Raw genomic sequence first — 20938 nt, 5'->3', positions numbered from 1 at the left:
AGTGCTAAACTGTAATTGACAGTAGTTTACTTTTCTAGTAGTGGTATTTCAAGATGAATAACATTTTTAATGAGTTATTGGTTATTAGAACCACTTCTGCATATACCCCAAGTGAAAGTAAAAGATGAAAAAACTCTCTAAAATGTGAGAAATCTGTATGTGCAGACTTCAGAGACAGCCCTTAGTGAATTTGATGCTATTTGTTACAGAATGCTTACTGTAGATGGGAAGGTATTTTTCTTTTTCCTCAATAGTCACCTAATTCTCAGAAGGTAGTACATATAATGGCCTTTCTTGTTTACTTGGCTTTATAATACTTAACTTCTTATTATTTACTTTTTTCCATTTTCTTACTGTTGGGTAGCAAGGAAAGATTTATTTTGAATGTGTAAATTTCAGATGAAAATTTATTTGTTCAGAGAACTTTATGTCTTTAACAGTTTTCTGTATTACATGTGACAATAAATTAGGCAATTTTTTTAACAAATATATCAGAGCCTATTTATTTGAATGTGTGTTATTTCCTTTGAAGTAGTCCCCCCTTGGGAAGATGTATACATAATCCATTAATCAAAGTATTTTAGGAATGCCTATTTTTAAATTTTCTTCAGTGGAATTGATGTATCGCTGCCCCAAATGGATACTTTTCAGGGAGATAAGATTCATTTTGTGTATGTATGTGCTAGTATTTTTGTTTTTTAAAAAATCAATCAATCATAATAGCTTGTACTGCAGCCTGTATATATCTTGTAGATAATTGGACACTATGAATAGAAATAGAGTTTTGAAAAACTGCCTGAATTTTAAATAAATGGTCATACTTACCATTTTGTTTTAGACATCTTTTATGATATCGTCTCAAGGACCACCTGCAGTAGGAGTCCACAGATTGAATAAATGCAACCTAAGGAGAGACCTTTTTTTTTCTGTTGTTCTTGCTTGTTTCAAAAATGCCACTATGAAGATTCTCTAAGATAAGTGTGCTATTTAAAAAAAATACATACTTACCATTGAATTGAGACTTTTTAGATTAAAATTATCTAGTCCTCAGAAATTACCTGAAATCTACTGCATACTGCCTCAGTCCTTGTCCATTTTTATTCCTTCCTGCCTTGGAAACTTCCTCCTCCTCGTTCGTTTTTTGTTTTTTTTTTAGATTGAGATGTATGTCTTGTAAAGAACAATTTTAAAGTTGTACAGTTTTAAACACATATAGGTTTCTTTTTTCCTTCACCAAAATATAAAAATCCTAGGAGTATAAGATGTTAAAATCTAAAAAATAGTAGTTTATGACATGGCTAAAAGTATCAGAGTAAATGAGGAAAAATAAAGATTTCTATTTTTAGTGAGTGAACACTTTGGGATTTGTTAGTAATGGAGTTTTGAAGAAAATTTTCTTATATAAAGTGCTTGGTGGGAAAAATATGTTAACCTAAAGCATTTGCTTATTCATCCTGTTTATAAAGCCAGGGATTTAATTTCTAAGTGTATGTCCTTTTTTGAATAGAATTGAACTACTAGTAATGTTGATATTTACTGCACATTTTGTCTAAAATTTGCTTTTCAGAGATTTTAATTATTCTCTTTTACCTCTAGTCCATTCTTTGTCTCATTTATATTCATACTTTGTTGGTACATACTACCCTCTAAAGCAGATTCTGAATTGAGTGTAGAATTTGCAAGAAAAGCTTTTGTTCTTTCCTGTGTTCTCATGACTTAAAGAAGGAATCCTTCCACTGTAGGGATAAATTTACTGGTAATTTGTAGCCAGGAGGATTATTACTTACAGCCCCTCTCTCTAGCCATCCCTTTCCTGCCTTGGTGTCTGTAAGTGCCTTTAGGAATGTTGACAAAGGCAGAATGCCTTCTGTTGGAAGTGCTGTGGGTCGGTGGTATAACACTGTTGGCATAATCACACTAAAATTCAGATAAAAATGTTAATTTGTGAACTGTTTCTCAAAAGGGAGGCTTTTCTTTCTAAGTGAGGAAGCTGCGTTGAATGGCATATATAAATCAGAAATTTTAATATGAAATTTTTAATGGAGTATATTAAGTATGAGAAAAATGGACTATCCCTTCTTCCTCCTTGTTTTTTAGTGTTTGACTCTTCTGGGTAGGGGTATTCCCAATGTGGACCTCAATTGTGTCTTCTCTAGGGGTTCTGTCATGTATATGGAATATGGTCACCAACAGGAATGGGTTACTGATAGTCTTTACTGTGTAGGAACAAATGTGATTTTTTTTTAAAGAATAAATTAAAGAATAAAGAGCCAGACCTGGTGATACAGTATTAGTCATTAGAGAGGCAACATTCCTGAATTCACCCTGTGGTCTGTTCTGTTTTGTTTTCTGCTCTAGTTCTCTTAGGCCTATGTCAGAGATCTGCGGAGATAGAGGGTGGGTGCGCTGTACGAAAAAAATAATTAGAATAGGATAAGGGGGCACCTGTGTGGCTCAGTCATTAAGCGTGTGCCTTCGGCTCAGCTTGTGATCCCAGGGCCCTGGGATCGAGCCCTGCATCAGGGTCCCTGCTCGGCAGGAAGCCTACTTCTCACTCTCCCGCTCCCCCTGCTTATGTTCCCTCTCTTGCTGTGTCTTTCTCTGTCAAACAAATAAAAATGAAATCTTAAAAAAAAAAACAACAAAACAAAACGGCAACAGGAGGTAAGGAGAAGTATTGTAAGATGCTTGGGGACAAGCAATACCGCTCCTCTACTTTCTAAGCTCAGAGACCGGTAGAAAGGCATTCTTTCTCCTCCGTTGCCATAATCCACAGAGTCGTTGGTATTTGACAGACTGTGTTGTGCCACAGTGTTAGAAAAGTATGGGGTGCCATGCATGACTGCAGTGCTACTTGACAGAAGGATTGTTAGAGCAAAGGGGATGCAAGGCTCTGGGAGAGTGGGTGTATGCTGAAGAAGCTGCAGGGGTCCCTGTTAGTGACAGTGGCGACCCATAGTCCACAGTGCAGAGCCAAGGCAGTACCTCCTGGATGGAACAGATGAGGCCCACTCATCTGTTTGGAGGGAGTGGAGTCAGCAGACCTCAGATACCACACAGGCACAAAGAGAGGTGAGATGGTAATGTGACATGGTGGTAAGTGACTGCTAGCTGGTTGGTCTTGCTCGTGAATGCATAGGAGATACTTGAGGATGACTCTTTGAAATATTCTGGGGAAGAGCTTCTAGGAGTCTGGTACCCTGCCCTGTAGGTTATTAGAATTCTCTTGAGAAACAGATCCAATAGGAGATACACATATAAAACAGATATTGGCTCCTGTGGTTGTGGAAGCTAAGAAGTCCCACAATATGTCCTCTGCAAGCTGTAGAACCAGGAAAGCCTGTGGTGCAATTCATTTGGAGTCTAAGGGTCTGAAAATTGGGGTGACAAAAGTGGGGACGAGGAAGATCATCAGGTCCTGGTCTCAGTCTTAAGTATCTGAGCTGAAGCTGAGACCAGGAATTTGCCCTTCCTCCACTTTTGTTCTTTTCAGGTCCTCACTGTATTGGATGAAGCCCACCCACTTTGATGAGGGCATCTTTCTTACTCAGTCTGATTCAAATGCTAATGTCTTGGAGACACTCTACCAGACACACCCACAAGTAACATTTTACCAGCCATCTTAGCACTCTCTAGCTCCATCAACTTGACATATAATATTAACCATCACGGAGATGAAGGTGAGAACCAGCAAGTATAAGTTTCAGTTATTTTGTAAAATAATTCACAAATTTATGGGAGTACTAAGGATCTTTTTTTTAATCTTTCTTTTCTTTCTCCTTTCCTTTTCCTTCTTTCTTTCCTCCCCCTCTCCCTTCTTCCCTCCCTCCCGCCCTCTTTCTTTCTTCCTTTCCTCCTTTCCTTTCCTTTTTCCTTTTACTTTTCCTTTCCTTACCTTACCTTACCTTTCCTTTCCTTTTCCCTTTCCTTTCCTTATCTTTCCTTTCCTTTTTTCCTTTTTTCCTTTTTTCTTTTTTTCTTTTCTTCTCTCTTTCTTTCCCTCTCTCGTTCTCTCCCCTCTTTTCCTCTGTCCCTTTCTCCTTCCTTCCTTCCCACAAAACTTTTTGCTTAACTACCTGTGGTGGCAAAAAGTATTCTAGGTGTTGGATCAATCAAGTTAAAGTACGATTCTTTTCCTTAGAAGCTTGCACTTTCTAGGACAGAGAATGGCATTTGAAAAAATTAACATCTAGTTGGGGGTGGGCAGGGAAAGTTTTGCCCATTAGAGATGCCTTGTGTTGGGCATAATGGCCCTCTTCTAGTATCCTTCTCTGGGGTGAGTATGGCCTTGGCTTGAACACTACACTGCTGTGAATCTTGAAGATACGGCAGCTGGAAATTGTGAACTGCACTCCTCACAGCAGTTTCTCTGAGTGGTGCACCTCGTTGGCTCTTACAGTGGATGTGGGATTCAGTTGGTGAGAAATACAAGTAATTCCTGCTCGTCCATTATTTCCTCTGCTTTCAGCAAATTGATTGTAGAGTCAGAGAAACTGACTGAAATTGAGTAAATTGTTGGAAAGATTGCAGGAAAAGATAACAGCTGATAGATACAGAACAAGGACATACATTGATGAACCAACCATTAGTTGAGATAGTTGTAGCTCATGTAGTCAAGGATGGATTAGGAAGAAAGTGAAACTAGAAGGTCAATAAGGGTTGAAATTAAATGAAGTCAACAACTAGATGTTTCAGTGAGTTTGAAAGCACTTGTACTGAGTGAGGGAGTAAGAGGGAATTGTGATAATAAAGTATATATTAGTATAAGATTAATAGCCAAACTCTAGGAAATTCTGATACTTTGAAGTCCTATCTTGCGAATTGGGAATAAAACTTTAACAGCAGAAGATGACGATTATATGTATACATCATAGAATCATAACTACAAATACCATCTAAAATTATAAAGATAAAATAATTTAATTTTAGGAGTGTAACTTTTCTGCAAAGTAAAGTTTCTGAGCCACTCATATATCCAGTTTCTTGATTGAATAAATGTATTCATTTATCATGGAGTGCAGGGTTTGTTTGTTTTTTTTCTTTTTCTCTCTCTAAGAACTAGTTTTTCTGTGGGTTATTTTTTTCAATTTGTGTCATAGCCCAAGAAAATATCTCTATTTTTTTTCTCATAAGAAAAGCAGGTGGGTTCTCTTCTCAAGAGTTTGTGACTTTATAATTGATAGAAAAAATAGAAAAATGAAAAACATTCAAAGCATGTATAGCTAAACATTTCTTGAACTGAAAGAAATAAAGGTAAGATAACGATTTTGAATACATAAAAACTTCAGTTCTCCCTTTGTAGAAGGGAATTGGGAGTTGCAACAAATAATTCAGACAATTAAAATAAAAAGATTTGTTGTTAGAAGAGGGTTGGATGAAATGATAGTATAAAGCAAGTATACAAAAATGTAATTGAAGATTCTAGGTGGTTGTTCACCGTAAAATTCTTTTACCTTTTCTGTGTATTCAAAAATATTTGTAATGTTGAAAAAGTAATACAGCATTTGCAAATTTGAAATGCATAAAAATGATAGTCTCATGGATAGAATGATAGGTATGTGATATGTATAATAAAATGTCAGTTACAGGATCTAGATGGTGGATAAAGAATGTTCACTCTAACATTATTGCAACTTTTCTGAATGTTCAGAATTTTTCAGAATAAAATGTGTCATAATCAACATTTGTCATTAGAGGTCTGAGTTTTTGTTGTGTGACCCTAGGCAAGATAATCAGTGTGAGCTAGTTTCCTCTTCAGTAAAATGGGCATAATATATAATTCGTAGATAGTTTTGGGAATGAGAAAAAGTATCTGTAAAGCAGCTGGGAAATGACAGGCATTTGAAAATGCCTCTGATAATAGTAAAACTATAAACTTCAAATTTAGGGATCATACCTTGGTTTTTGCTCAATAAATTTACAATTTCTGGATATATGAACTAGTTAATTATTTGATGGAACTAGGATGAGGTGAATTCAAGGTGCAATTTTGTATTATCAAGACGGCTTAATTTCACACAATGCCTGTGTTCCATGTTCAGAGCCTGTGCAGTTTTCTGGGTTATTCTCTAAGTTAATCAGAGTTTGACCCCTACTGATGGGAAGGTAGAACCATCCTTATACAAAGAATGGGATCCCTGACTTTCTAGTAACCACAAAGGAAAACTTTATTGTCTTTAAAAGTATTTTCATTTTGGAGCTGCTGGGTGGCTCAGTTAAGCTCTGGGTTTTGGCTGAGGTTGTGATCTCAGGGTCAAGGGATCAAGCCCCATTGCTCAGGGCTCAGTGTCACCATGAAGTCTGGTTTGTCCTTCTCCCTCTACTCCACCAAACCCCCTCTTCTCCCCACCCCCAACTCATGCTTTCTCTCACATATTCTCTTAAATAAATATCTTGAAAAAATAAAAATATTTTAATTTTGTAAAGTGTACATAAGTTCTCTGAAGTAGAGTTACTGTATTCTTGTCTTCGTTCATAGTTCCATCTGAATATATGTATGCCATACATCATTGTGAGGGTTTTGAGTCATATTATGTTTTTTAGAATATATAACAAGTGTAAATCATATTTACTGATAAATATATGTTATGAATTATATTGATAAATACGTGAATAATTTTTGCATACTAGTAGTGCTTTATGACTTTCTTATAAAAGTCAGTCATTCTTTGGTTTCTTTTTAAGAAATAAACTTAGATTTCTGGTTTGTTTAAACCTCGGCTTCAAGTACATTTGTAAAGTACAATCCTCTTGTTTATTTGTTCTGTTTCAATATGCGGGGTGGATAAAAATTACGGAACTTTTTATATTTATGTAAATTTACTTAAAATTAAATTCAGATTTACTACCATATGCCTCAAGGGCTAAACATAATATAGACTATTATAATCATTTATATAAATTAGTTTTAAAAACCAGTTCAATATGTTGAATCAATATGTCATGAATTTCATATCTGTATAGTTGTCATCCTAGTAAATTCCATGGCATGTACTTTTACAGCATACAGATTTTAAATAAAATTGAATAGACTTTTCTAGCCTGCATTATGGAGGAACTTCTGTTATCTTCCAGTTGAATGATTTAATATCTGAAAGGAACCCGGCTACTTAAATGTGAGTCAGCCGGGTTTTGTATATCCATCAAATCTTATAGAACAGAGTTTTATCTCTTAGTAATATTTACTGATTAGCCTTCATTTGCTAATCTTTGTGTGATACAGAATAATATGAAAATATATATTCATTTCAAAGGACTGTTCAGGGAATGTCCTTGTTTTTTTTTTTTTCCCTGTGGGTATTTGCCAGTCTATGGCTACAAATCTTTGTGAAACTGGAGGGGAATGACAAGGCATCCATGAACACACATACTTTTTGTGTATTAACTCGTGTGTTTTGTCACCTAGTGAAGACTGAAAGCATGCTTACGTGTGTCTGTGAGTGTAGGGCAGATCTGTGATATTTTTTGAAATCGAGAGTACCCTTATATTCAGATAGGGATCATCAGTATTCTAGGAACATTACATATTCCATAGTTCTCATGAATTAAAATTTAAGCTTGAGTAAAATATTAGCAACTTTTGGAAAGAACAGATACAAGCAAATATAGGTAGGAAAAAACAGGTAATAAACTTCTTGAGCAAAAATCTAGAACACAAGTAATGAATTATATAGTAAAGACATTTCCTATTGTCAGACAGAACAAAAAGTTTCTATTCATTCTTAAATGAATCTTTTTTTTTTTTTTTTTATTTATTTGACAGAAATCACAACTAGGCAGAGAGGCAGGCAGAGAGAGAGGAGGAAGCAGGCTCCCTGAGGAGCAGAGAGCCTGATGTGGGGCTCCATCCCAGGACCCTGGGATCATGACCGGAGCCGAAGGCAGAGGCTTTAACCCACTGAGCTACCCAGGCGCCCCTCTTAAATGAATCTTAAATGATCTTTTTGTGACTTAAATTTTAATTCACTTAAATTTTGGTAAAAATTTCAAATATAGGAGATTTCATGTAAGCAGGTGTTCTAGTATTTGTCTTTGGCTTTGAATGTTAAACAGTGTGGTATACTATTATTTTTATGTAATTGTAAACTTCAAGTAGTTTAACCTAAAGGTTACTCTATTCAGTGGTTAACAAAGAAATATTTAATATGTAAACAAAACCAGTTTCCATAACCCCTTGACATTGTTCTCTTTTCATAACCAAATTATGTTAATACATCTAACCTACTGTTGTTTGTTATGTTTACAAAGACTTAGAATAACCTCTTTCTAAAGAATAATATATACCTTTCTTTACCAATCTCTCATTTTCTCTATTTGCTAAATATAAAATAACAATGAAAAATGTATATTTCTTATATTCTTGTAGAATTTATTTTCTTAAACAGGTGCTTGTCAGGATCATTTGTTCTAAAATTGTATTCTTCCCACATTCAAAAATGAATGAAAAATGTAGAAAAAAGATTCACCTTTATATTACTATATTTCTAAATGCTTTATAGAACATTATTACCAAAGTCTGCTATGTTCTATGAAGGGATTAGGTATGAAGAAAAGAAGAATTATATATATACTGTCTACATATATATACACACACATATATATATGTATATATAAAAATAACAAGTTTAGACAGTATATACATATATGTGTATATATATATGTATATATACACATATATGTATATACTGTCTAAACTTGTTATTTTTATACAGTAGGTCAAGGTTTTTTATTTTGTGTAATCCAAGAATTTTATACCAGGATACTTTTTGTTCTTGAATATTTTTGGGGCTTTTATATTTGTGGGCAGTTTTTACCTTGTCAAATATAGGTATATTTTGTTTATTTAGACCAATTTCTAATTGTTTTCAGAAGACATTGAAAGCTGAAGACTCTAATTTATTTTCAATATGTAGTATTTACTGCTGTGCTGTATATACATTTTATATTTATGTCAGGAAAGGGTTGCAGAGGGGTGCTTTAGAACCACCTTTTCAGCTCTAAATAGCTATTGTGTACATATGGTAAGGTACTGCTGCTTAACAATTAGTAACTGCTTTGATGAAACTAAATTACATGTTTAAGTTCCCATCAGGAAGTCGCTTCACATATCTGTATTAATGTATTCAAGGCTCGAGAAGGAAAGTTAATTTTCCAGCTTAAATATTTAATTCAAGCTTAAAATTTAGTCTGTAATTAGAGCTCCCAAATGGCAGGAACATGGAGTATTTGTCCATTTTAATTAGATTGTTGTTTACCTATTAATTATATATCATATCTTGTCGTATAGTTTTGATGGTAACAGATGGTGCTAGGAGTTAGTAAGGGTTTCAACAAAATAAGATTCCACATGATTTATTAAGTTGCACTTTATTAGTGAGTGGTCTGCTTTAGTCAGGTTATTCTGAATAAGAACTGTGCAACATTCACTAATTTTAGTAATTATTCTTTTGTGGAAATACTGAAGACAAAAAAGTCTGGACAAGTAATGTCTGTTTGGAAACAAAATGGATTACTTCAGGGTTCTTTATTTTTAAGGCGTGTGTATTGGCAAATTGTATAATTGGTATGAGGTTTAGTGCATTTTGCTAGGACAGTCAAGGAATCAGAATTCTATTTATCAGCAAAAATGTAGACATAAGGAATGTTATACATATAGTAATGATTTAGGGTGTAAGGCAAAGTAGGACAGTGACTCAGTCATTTATTTCCAAGACATTCCTTCTCTGGCTATTGAATTGAAAAAGAAGACAATGTTCTTTGTTTATCAAAATATCTGAGAGCAGATTGGTATTGGTAAAGTTGACCTATAGAATTTCCATATTGAAAAAGTAAATGCCAGTTAAATAGAAAGGCCTTCTAAGTTTGTTTATATAAGATTTATTAACTTTTTTGTTACCAATTCAACTTCCTAAAATGAATTAATTATACATGTATACGTGTGTATGTCCAGAGAGAGAAAAACAGAAGGGAGAAAGGGGGAAAAGGAAAGAGGGATTAAATTTTTAATGTTTTAATCTCAGATTGTTTGAAATTTACTATATTCTTTAATATCATTAACTTTCAAGTATATTTGGTTACTCTCTCTTAGCTTATAAGGTTCTTTCTTAGCTTATAAGGTTCTAATTTCAAAAACCTAGGTCAGTATCTAATACCAAAAGGTAAACTGAAGGTACAGCCCCACTTTTATAAATTTTAATATTTGCCTCAGAGGGGCTCCCTGGTATATATATTAAATCTTCAAAACTCTGTCTTTTTACATATGTTACCTTCTGTGAGCAGCTTTGTTTTATTTTATCTTGTTTTTTTTTTTTAATTTGTCTCCATTTAAATAATGTCAGTTTTTAGAAATATATATATTTGTCTTTTGGTGTCATAACTAATTCTTGATGGTGAGATGGTATTTTAACTTTCACAGTAGACTGTTAGAGATGTGTAATACAGGACTCTTAATATGTATGAAGTGATCACTTCAATATGGCCTTACTTTGATTTCCTTTAGAATGTTGAGTGCTTAAAAATTGATCTCAAATATTTTGCTAAATATTTTGCTATAATGTGGGAACTTTGCTGCATTATAGTTACAGTAACTAAAGAGACTATCTGGAGAAAAATTGTTGCTCTTTTAGAATACATATAGCCTTAGTTTGAAAGTTTGGCTTTTTAACATTTCCACCTTTCTGGAAATAAGGGATTATATATTTTTCAGCAAAATTTATCAAATGCACTAGTTTCAATACCAAAAGAAAACTAAAATTTGTATGAATAAAATGAAAGAAAACTAATTAATTTCTTACTGATTTTAAAATAATGAAAAGATAGTTGTCCTTTATAAAGAAACAAAGAGATAACTTGATTTCTTTTTTATAAAGCATGTGAAATATACCATATATATGTTACTTTGTTTTATTTGAGGGAAATAAATAACTATTTGGTGATTCTTAACAGAAACAAGTGAAAATAGAAAAATGCTATTTTAGAAATGAGGTTTTCCTTGGGGTTTACTCTCCCCAACCCCTGATTCACCACTTCATTTCTTGGGATGATTTTTACTTCAGCAGCCAACCATGTACTTATTTGACTATTCCAAAGAAAACGGCAGTCTTGTTACTTTTGGTGGAATTATTAAACTTTTTTTCCCCTTAAAATAGCAGTGTATGAAAAATCTTTTAGAAAAATGCATTAGTTAATTTATCTTGTTACTTGATACTGATTTCAACCAAAATGGATTTTTTGACCTGTTACTATTATTTTCGTGTTTTTCACTCATCACTAGAGTGTTTACTCTGCTATGTGATAGATTCAAAATTAATCTGTAAGCAGGGTTTTTAAGACTTGAGAAATCAGGATTTGATGTATGGATGCTATTTTTTTTTTTAAAAGGCATATGTGAAGGGGCGCCTGGGTGGCTCAGTGGGTTAAGCCGCTGCCTTCGGCTCGGGTCATGATCTCAGGGTCCTGGGATCGAGCCCCGCATCGGGCTCTCTGCTCAGCGGGGAGCCTGCTTCCTCCTCTCTCTCTGCCTGCCTCTCTGCCTACTTGTGATCTCTCTCTGTCAAATAAATAAATTAAATCTTTAAAAAAAAAAAAGGCATATGTGAAAAACAGGACAATCATGTATCTCTGCTATGTACTTAAAATAGAGCTAGAGATGAAGATTTGATAAGGTCTTTATCAGTATGGTGGGTATACATAGTTTAATACTAGTAGTTTCTTTTAACTTGACCTACTGGGTTGGCTAAAATCTCCCTAACAGTGCTGCATAAAAGCATTTAGATAGAGCTAATATCCTTGACTGTTTCTGACTGTTCAGAAAAATACATTTATGTTTTACTGTTGTACTGCTGTCTGTGAAAAAAAACCATAAAAACCATGTGCATTAATAAATGCTCTATTGAAGAATGCAAGTTTCATTTTTTACTTATTTATTTTTAATTAGGAATGAGTGTTAAATTTTATCAAAAGTTTGCTACATTCAGTGAAATGATGTTATGGTCTTTTCTCCTTTAGCTTTTTAAGCAATCAGTTAATAGGTTTTCTAATATTAAATTGCCCTTGCAAAATAAATAAATAAGTAGATAGGTAGTTAGATAAGTAGGTAGGGAGATAGTTTTTAGTTAGTTTAGTTTGCTGGCCGTTGTTCTTGAAGGATTCCTTCTGGTCATGGTATTTTTGTGAGATTTTCATTCTTGTCCTCTTTGTCAGGTTTTGATGTTCAAGTCATGCTAACATAAAATGAGTTGAGATATATACCTTCCTTTTTTAAAAAACATTATGGAACAGTTTAAACATAATAGGAGTTACTGATTACTTGAAAGTTTGTTAGTTTACCCACACTATAATCAAGGCACCTTTGGTTGGGAGTGAGCCGCACTGTGGTGGTAGAGGAAAATCTTTGATTACTTTTCTGATATTTTTTTTTTCTTTTTAAGATTTTATTTATTTGACAAGGAGAGCACAAGCAGGCGTAGTGGTAGGCAGAGGGAGAGGGAGAAGCATGCTCCCTGCTCATCAGGGAGCCCTCAGGGCTCGATCCCAGGACCCTGGGATCATGACCTGAGCCAAAGGCAGACGCTTAACTGACTGAGCCACCCAGGCACATCACATTTCTGATATCTTCTAAAATTATTGGTGTATTCAGATTCTTTGCAGCTTATTGAATTGATAGTAGAAATTTGTCTTTTCTTAGAAAACTCCATCTCATTAATTTTCCTTTATATTTCATTTAGATCTTCAAATTTATTGGAAAAAACTTATAGATAATATATTTTTTCCCTGACCCTATATTTTAAAAATCTTATTTAGGTCTAGTATTACATCCCCATTCTTATAACAACGAATATCAGAATGTTCTTGTTTGCTTTCCTTAAATTTTAACCTTTGTAACATAGAACACAGATACAGAAAACTATAAAAGCAAATGTGTGTCTTGGTAAATTATTATAAGACAGACATTCTTGTAATTATCACTCAGGTCAAGAAATAGAGCTTTGCCAGCCACAGTGGTAGCCCTTATATATGCTTTACTATAGCACCCCTTCTCCCTCCAAAAATTTAACCACTCTTCTGACTTTCTTTATGGTTTTCATTTACCCAAGTGTGCATCTCTAAACCAGTTGTCAATTTTTAAAAAGTATTTTTGCCTTTTAAGTCTTTCTTAGTCTATGGTTTCCTCCAACTTTTTCTTCTTTTTAAGGGATCTAGTGAAGCACTTGGGATGTTTGACCTATAGAGTTCACTGCAGTCTGGATTTTACTGATTGCATACTTATGGTGCAGTTAAACATTTTCTTTTATATTTTCTTTAAATTGGCAGGTAGCATCAGAGCTTGATTGCATTTAGGCTTAATCTCTTTGGCATGATTATAGGTGTTGTTTTGTCCTTTCATCAGGAGAAACATATATTTTAAATGTTGGCAGCCACTGATGCTCAAAGTCTAGATCCATTAACTCATTATTTCATTTACTATATGATGATTTTGTTATATAAGCTATTTGGAAGTGAAATTTGTTTCAATTTCTGATCTAACAAGAATTTTTTTCGCATCGGAAAAATTCTAGATTTGTAGTATGGTCAACAAATGTGGGTTTTATATTTTTCATGGTATTAAGATTACCTTTGTCTCCTATATGAAATTTGCAAATGTTCCATTTGGATTTGAAAGAACTTCTATTTTGCTTGTGCTTATGATTTAAATGCTTTGTATTTAAATATTAAATCAAATTTATTAATGTATTCTGTAAATGGTCTATTTTTTTAAATGTATCTCTTCTGATCAAATTATAGGAGTAAGCTTGCATTTTTAAAAGACTACTTTTAGTAGTAGTCTTCTAGGATGGTTTTAGAGGTGTGACCCATTACTAAAGGTTCAAGAGCCTATAGTGTTTTTTAATATTTATTTTGACATGTAAGTGAGAAATCACTACTCTGAATTAAGACATTGATGATAGAAAATGGGAGATAGATCCTAAAATATTTAGGAAGTAGACATAGAAAATGAGGGAGATAAAAGGGTATAATTTCTGTTTTGTGATTAAAGGATGGCAGTGTGATCAAGCATGGTTAGAATAGAGGTTGACTTAAATCAGGTTCATGGGCCAAGTCTGGCCTGCCATCCATTTTTGTACAACCCTCAAACTCAAACCCAAGGTTGACTTTTACATTTTTGTTTGTTTGTTTAAAGTAAGCTCTGTTGCCCATGTGGGGCTTGAACTTACAACCCTGAGATCAAATCACATGCTCTACCAATAACCAGTTGCCTCTGACCTTTACAGTTTTAAATGTCTTAAAATAGTCAAAAGAAAAGTGATATGTCTTGACACGTGAACATTTATATTGCTAGAAAACAAAATTCAGCAGACTGAATTTGAAGATCAGTAATTCATGAATTGGACATCATCCCATCTAGGCAACAGAAAGGATCTCTGAGGATCTGTACAAAATGGAAGATTTTTATAGGAAGAAAGAGGTTGGGTAAGGTAGTTTTTCTAGCAAAGAGTAGATTGTTTCAGGCATCCTATGGGGGAAGACGGGTCTGTCAGATAGAGTACCTCCTTAGTGCTGACCATGTAATTCCAAATTGACTGGTTAAGGGTCATGTTCCTGGGAGCAGCTGAAACTGCAGTTAGGTTTGTTATTAAGTCTTGGTTTGCTGATGTGGGACTAAGCACAAGTGACTGCATTTTGGGTCTGTTTCTTTTTAACAATGTGAAATACTAATTTCAGTGGCCATAAAGAAAGTTTTATAGTAACATAGCCATGCTTGTTAATTTACAGGAGAGTTGAGTACAGTAGCTAAGACAGAGACTGGCCCACAAAGCCTAAAATAATTACTATCTGGCCCTTTACAGAATGAGATTATCAATTTACTCCTAGCTGAGAAGTGCCCTCTTTTTTCCTTAATTTTCTCATTCCCATTCCAATCTGGTGTTCATAACCAATAATTTCTTATGAGATTATTATTTTTTGAACACTTGCATATAACTGCATGAATCAACCCTGCTTAGACCATGAATTTTTGACATCATTGAAATCCATTTCCCATGCAAATTTTTTTTTATCTTTTGTATATGATTATTAAAAGCTTTTAAAATCCATTTGATATTTATGTGGTGTTAAATCAGTGGTTTCTCCTAAATGCTGTCCAAACAGTCTTGGCCATTATTGTTACTAAATTGTAACTTAAGGTGATAATTTTATATTGTACGGTCTGTTAGGTTTGTGTTTTCCAGAGTTTCCCTTTTTCCGTGAGCTCAAACTGCAATTACATAAACAAATTGATTGCTAAAATCATCCTGAGAGCAAATCCTCTGAGGTTTTGGAAAAAAGGAGTTCGGTTTTATTAAAGATTTGGTGTTAGAGTTGATTTTATTTACTTATAAAGTCATAGTTTATTGATTTAAAGTACTGTAAAATATAATTTTAGCAAAACAAGGATTCTTGAAAAAGCCTTATCTGGTTATAAGTTTATAGGTAGAGAGAAGAGTTTGGCTCTGTTAAAAACAAAACAACAGGTCCTAAATGGAGTCTTTTATGCTAAGCCTCACATCACTAAACTGAGACTTAGCTTAATTACAGTTTTGGCTCTCCCAGAAATGGACTTTTAAACTAGTCAGTCAGGAATCACCTAATCAACACTAGAGAGATAATCCACCTGCTAGATCCCTCCCATCCCCTGAGAAAAGTGACCTTGCCATAACCAATTTGCTTTTTACTTAGTGTAATTTCCTTGTTCCTGCTCCCTTCTGCCTATAAAAGTCATCCATTTTCTATAGCTTCTGGGAGGTCCTTTCTGTTAGATTGCTTGCTGTCCGATTCATGTTCTTTGAACAAAGGCAGTAAGCTTTTTAAAATGTGCCCAGTTGAATTTTGTTTTTTAATTGTTGTTACAACCATATAAATGGGTTACTCTAATCCACAAGAAAGAAAATGTATCACGGGAATTTCTGTTGTTCTCGTAACGTAGTTGTGCTGGGTAAGCAGGAAGCCAGAAGTGACCCGTCGTTAGGAATTCAAGGTGACACTGTTGTATTTTGTATGTGGTTGTATCTTTCTCTGAATCTGTGTCCTGTCTGTCGTACTTAAATATCTGACATTTATTTTTTGGCAATTTGAAAATGTTATCTTTTAATTTCTTTCATCTTCCTATAGCTGTTACTTGGTGCTCAGAAAAAAAAAAAAATACCAGAAGTAGCCACCAATGGAAGTTGCCATGACAATCATGGAAAATCGATTTCCATTTGAATGGTTGTTAACAGTAAAGTACAGTATTAAACTTTATGTTTTTATTTAAAAGAGAGATATATTGACATACACACTTCCTATCCCATCAAATAATTACATCCAAATGGGACAATTAATTTATTTAAGCCACTGTGTGTTAAAGTTTCTTGAGGAGAGGACCCATCATTCTTCTTTTCCCCAAATACCCAGGTTTCGTTGCTATCTTGTAAACATTGTTCCTAGGAAATTTCTTAATGTTTGCTGTGATTAGTTTTTTATTTAAACTTATTTATCTAGTTCTATTACCGACAAATAATTAGAATTAATACTTGTTCTTTTACTAATTACTTAAACATTTATCAGTGTATAACATGCTTTTCATTCATGTTAAGCAGTTTTTATTTTTATTTTGTGCTGAAGGAGGAAGGTACTTTAAGGTTTTTTTGACATATGTTTTGTAACTGTAAAAATTGAAGTTTGCTTTGACTTCTGCACTTTTGGCTTTTCTTGTCTATATGTTTACTAGTGTCTTGTTCCTTCTGCTCGTTTATTCTACCTTCTATTCCGCTTTTGGTTTTTTTTTTAAGATTTTATTTGTTTGAGAGAGCATGCATGCCTGTGAGAGAGAGAACACATGCGAGCACAAGTGGGGTAAGGGGCATGGGGAGAAGTAGACTCCCTGCTGAGCAGGGAGCGCTATGGGATGCCAGGCTGGATCCTGGGACTCAGGGATCATGGCATGACCTAAGCAGAAGGTAGACACTTAACTGACTGAGCCATGCAGGTGTGCCTCCTATTGTTTTTTTATTCCTACTACTCACCAAAATAATAAAAATGGTCACTGTATGTAATTCACTTCGAATGTAAATTATTATTCTAAGGACAGTCAATAATAGTCACTTCGTGCTTTTAGGGAGTTTTCTAGTCTGTAACAATCATTTATGAAATGTTTTCCTAAATAATAAATAAGTTATCAAAGTTGAAAATGCATTATCCTTTTGATAGATAAGAGTTTATTTAAGATTATACTTTACAAATGTCATGTATGAACAGTTGCATTCTGATAAGTTTTCAGGAATGGAAGAGAAAGGTGTGCAACAAGGCAAATCTTTATCAAGTCCTGGACTCATAGAAGTTATTCTGGTTGTAGTATATAACGTGGTATCGAGGGGAGAAAAACCAGAAGTGTGAAGGCAGGCTAAGTAGCTATTATAATGTCATCATAAAAATAGAGCCTGAGTTGGGTAATGACTAGACATGAAGAGAAGATGACGAAAAGACAAGTAATGGAAATTAATTTTAAAACCATTGGAAATTTTTCATATGGTTCAACTTAATGCATTCATTGTCAACTACTGTTAGTAAAGAAAAATGCAACTGTTAAATATATGAATGAAGAAAAAATTGAAAGGTTGTATTATTTATAAGGAAAAGGTCAGTGATGCTAGAATGGAAAGATTCTATGGAGAAAATTGATGTGTTTTCTAATTTTCAAATCCTGTATGCCCTTTAGGAAGAATCTAGTTTAGATCCCATTTATGTAAAGCTTTTGCTCAGCACCCAAGTACAAAAAAGTGCTCCGTGATGGGAGGGGATAGAGAACCTTATGTATTTATTTGCCAGCAACCTTTGTTGATTTTCTAGAATGTGTTCCTTAATAATGTATAATAATAAGGAAGAGTGAGCACAAAAGAATAGTTGGATCTCTGTGGTTCTCCTCAAGCAGAATATGTTCAACCTAAGCCTCTTAGATAAAGTTCTTGCCTATAGTCCTGTTTTCTTTGACCTTCTCACTGTCCTATAAGAACATGTACTATCTCCAGCCTATGAGAGCTTTCCCATTATAACATTAGTTATGGTCACCTGTCAGATTCTGACTAAAGCTTGCTAGATTACTTCTTCATGAACTAATATACTGTAATTCTTTTCACAAGATATTTCTGGATGGGTTCCTTTTAAAAGAATGGAGTAGTGAAATGATAAATAGTGGGCTTTGGCTAAGGACTTCTTGTATTGACAAATAACCTCTATATAGTGACCTTGCACTGCTCTTTGAATCTTAGGTTATTCATGCAATATTTTCTTACCAAATATAGTTATGCACTTAAAGAGTATGGGTCTTATCTGATGTTTTTATATCCCTTTCTTTAAGAGACAGATGAGGTGAAAGTTACTTATAAAAATAGCATATACCATGAAAACAGAAGATACTACACCCACTTAGTAGGCTGTGTATTTGGTAAATAGATACTGTTAGGATTTATAGGCAGGAAGGAGTGGTTGTCCATAAGTGATTCAACCAGTCCCCTACTTTTGAACACTTGAGTTGTTTCCTGCATTTTGCTTTTATAAACAAATTATAATGAATAAGGGTCTGTGGATTCTCAGTCCCTTACCTGAAATCCATAGAGGGACTAGATATCTTTTGGAAAATTTAGTTTTTTGGATTTTAGAATTTTTAAAGTGATTCATGTTCCAACATTATAGAACATTTCTGGGGGAGGAAACACCAGGTAAACAAACAAGCTTCTGTTTCTGTTGGAAAAGTATGATTATAACATTCTTGGCTTAAAAAAATCTATAAATAGCTTTATATTAATTTTGGTCAAATTTTGTTGCCACATGACTATATCAGAATTAAGAAATTGCTGTTGGTTTTTGGAGATGGTGGACATGTCTAAGCATATTTATTTATATGTACACATAGACACACACATATATTTTGGAAATAATTTCCAGTATCTGTATCAACAAAAACTGTATTTGTAGTAGTGTTAAATACTGCCAAATACCCCTTTCTGCGATTACACCTTTTTCTACTCTTACTAGCAATATGTGGAAGAAGAGCCTAATATTACTATTAGAATGTGTTTTCAAACTTTGGATTTTTGCCAATCCAATAAGTGAAAAATAGAATGTTGTAATTTTATAAAGAACATATTTAAGTGAAGGAATGGCAGTTCATATGGCTTTGGTTAAGGACTTTTTTTTTTTTTTAAGATTTTATTTATTTATTTGACAGACAGAGATCACAAGTAGGCAGAGAGGCAAGCAGAGAGAGAGGAGGAAGCAGGCTCCCCGCGGAGCAGAGAGCCCAATGTGGGGCTCTATCCCAGGACCCTGAGACCATGACCTGAGCCGAAGGCAGTGGCGTAACCCACTGAGCCACCCAGGCGCCCCGGTTAAGGACTTTTTGTATTGACTGATAACCTTTTAACAGCGACTATGAATTATTCTTTAAATAGCAGGGACGCATGACACTGTTCCCTCTCCTTATCTCCCTCTTTCTCTTTTGTCCCAGATATGCTGGTCCAAGGTTATATTTGTGCTCAGTCTATTAATCCAGTAAGAAGAGAACATTTACCGTATAGTCAGTTTTATATTTGTCCCCAAGTTTGTATAGTTAAGTTTATTTTCTGTCCTTCAGGCAGGATTTGGGGCTAGAACGCAACTAGTAGTAAACAAAAGCATGGAAAAATGCACAGTTCCCATGTTAAATGTTAGGATACACTGTTTCTCTGGCCTAAGGAATTGTGGAATTTTTCTTAAAGTTAATTTCTGCCTTTGAGCCTCTACACTATCTGTTTCTTCTGCTTGGAATAACTTTTCTCTAGACGCCCATCCATGATGGGCTTCTTTTTGTCACTCAACTCTCCGTTTAAATGTCACCTCTTCAGATACCTGAATACCCAATCTAAAATAGCCCCAGGGTCTCTCCATCCCTTAAACTTGTTTTATTTTCATCATGGCCATCCTGGTGTTTTTATATTTGCTTATTATCTGTCTCCCATCACTAGCATTTAAGCCCTTTTTGATCTGGCCTTTTGTCTGGTTCAGTGCTGTGCCCCAGAGCCTAGAACAGTGCCTGGCACATGCTAAATTTTTAGTAGTTGCTTCAGGAATGAATGTCTTCTTTCATTATTTTTTTTTTTTTCCTGCTTGCTGCTGCCTCCAAAATGCTCTTCCTCTCAGCCATCTCTTTTCTAACTTCCAGACTCCTGTTTATCCTTCAGTATACTGTTTGATTTAGGAAGCAAGACAATATGTGTACAATTTGATTTCACTTGGAAACATAATTATTTTGGCTCTTCTTTGAAATAGTTCGAAAAATTTTTTGATGAATTATGCCTTTGAAGCTTAATTTCAACATTTGAAACTTAACATTTTTGGTAGTGAGGTGGAGGGGAGGTCTGTCACCTGAGTAAGCTTTGTCCAGCCAAGGTGTTTCTTCTGCTTTAAAAAGCTTGCTTCTTTGATATTTTTATGATTGCTATCTTCTTTTTCCCCTTAAGGTCATTGGTCTTTGTATTAATCATTTGGAAGGATTTGTGATCTTTATACTCAAATTTCAGTTATTGAGTAATGGTTTTCACATTAGAGATAGCCTAAGGGGAAAAAGAGTTACATAAAACCACAAATCTACCACCATTCAGAAATAAAGCTTCCCATGCCGTTGCTCAGGTGTTGCAGATGTTGAAGATAGTATCAACACATACCATATGTGTTAGAAAATAAAGGAATAAGGGCAGGAGTTTAAGGAATCAGAAAAACCTCATTTCTCAATTTACTATTGTAAGTTTAAACTAGACGTTGTGCCTCATTTTAATATGCAGTTATTTTTGGTGTTTATATGTTTTATGTTTTGATCACTGTTCAGTATTTAAACTCCTTCAAATGTGCAAAGATTAAATGTTTAATAAAAATTGCTTGTTGTTTTCAA

At 34.2% G+C, this 20938-nt stretch overlaps 1 protein-coding gene across 3 annotated transcripts in view; it reads left to right on the top strand.

Moving 5' to 3' along the window:
* TBC1D5 (TBC1 domain family member 5) overlaps positions 1 to 20938 on the top strand; it is a 579401-nt gene that overhangs the window by 169406 nt on the left and 389057 nt on the right. Inside the window, exon 1 of one of the 3 annotated variants that reach the window (XM_046002327.1) lies at positions 19378 to 19399. The exons of the other annotated variants lie outside the window; for them this stretch is intronic. The gene's annotated coding sequence lies outside the window, so the exon portion shown is untranslated. Of the gene's footprint in view, positions 1 to 19377; positions 19400 to 20938 lie in introns of those variants that run through there. 3 annotated transcript variants of the gene reach the window in all.

This window comes from Meles meles, chromosome 4 (genome assembly GCF_922984935.1).
Source record: "Meles meles chromosome 4, mMelMel3.1 paternal haplotype, whole genome shotgun sequence".
Classification (NCBI taxonomy): domain Eukaryota; kingdom Metazoa; phylum Chordata; class Mammalia; order Carnivora; family Mustelidae; genus Meles; species Meles meles.
The sequence above is the reverse complement of the archived record's forward strand: the minus strand, read 5'-3'. Positions and strand labels throughout refer to the sequence as shown.